The sequence below is a fragment of the Adelges cooleyi genome, unplaced genomic scaffold (genome assembly GCF_023614345.1).
Source record: "Adelges cooleyi isolate 19-005CV unplaced genomic scaffold, UGA_ACOO_1.1 ACOO_flye_CR_arks_rails_tigmint_CR_PRNA_376, whole genome shotgun sequence".
Taxonomy (NCBI): domain Eukaryota; kingdom Metazoa; phylum Arthropoda; class Insecta; order Hemiptera; family Adelgidae; genus Adelges; species Adelges cooleyi.
This window is the reverse complement of record NW_026096053.1, coordinates 11,034,995-11,036,058: the sequence shown is the minus strand read 5'-3', so window position 1 is coordinate 11,036,058 and position 1,064 is coordinate 11,034,995. Positions and strand designations below refer to the sequence as shown.

Here is a 1,064-nt window from a genome sequence, read left to right as displayed (position 1 = left end):
CTTGGTTCTTAATTTTTTCCAAATTTTGTTTTAATAATAAGACACCAAAAATAATTAATGAGGTTAAATTATAAAAAGCGTTAACCTAAAAATGTTTAATTGCTTAAAACTAAACCCTTATATTATAATGTATAGAATTAAAAATATATTAATTTAATTACTGGTTTTATTTTAAGTTTAATAGATTAATATCTTAAATTGTATTTAATTATTATGTTGTCATGTAGAAAATTAAAAAATATGTAGTTCGACTAGAATGAAACTGTAAATTGTAATTGATCACAATTTTAGAATGAAGGCCGACAAAATATTTATAATACTACCTACTTAATTCGATCCAAACCAAAATGTTATGACTAATTTACAACATGTAATACATTTTAAAAACTAATAAATAATATTATGTATCAATTAGTTTTTTTAAATATAATAGTATGTTTACAATAAGTACGTGTAGACACATTAAAATTAAATGCTTATTGTACAAAAATTAAGTGTATGCTATTTAACAAATAGTAAAATTGACCAAGTGTTCACCAATCCGGTATGGTCTAGTGGCTAGGATACCTGGCTCTCACCCAGGAGGCTCGGGTTCGATTCCCGGTACCGGAATAATTTTTTGTTTTTTCGCTTTCCGACATATTATTTTGTTTTACTAAAATATAACATTACTTGTATTTAATAAAAATATAATAAAATCGACCAAGTACCAACTTGTAAATAATTTATTTTCGGGAAATAACGCTTCCTTTTTTTTCTCGAAATAAACTTCAAATAATTTCTTGACATCCTAAACCAATAGGCATTGCATATAAGATAAATGGTAGCTGTACAGTGTACGATTGACAAATGGTACAATGATAACAAATAATCCTATATTACCCAGATAATATATTGATTATTTAAGTAATTTAGTATACAATGCGCGGTTTTCCGAGTAATTTTTCAAAACGAAAAATAACTAAAAAATAGACAACAGCATCATCGTGGATTGTGTTGCTGTAAATAGCAGTACACAATATATAGCAATAGTTTCATTAATAATAATTTATTTATTAAAAAAA

The 1,064-nt window shown here is 25.1% G+C and overlaps 1 non-coding gene across 1 annotated transcript; it reads left to right on the top strand.

The window, feature by feature from the left end:
• The first annotated feature begins 540 nt into the window (after positions 1–540).
• Trnae-cuc (transfer RNA glutamic acid (anticodon CUC)) lies at positions 541–612 on the top strand. Its single transcript has one exon. It is a non-coding gene; the product is annotated as a tRNA-Glu (tRNA).
• Positions 613–1,064: the final 452 nt, after the last annotated feature.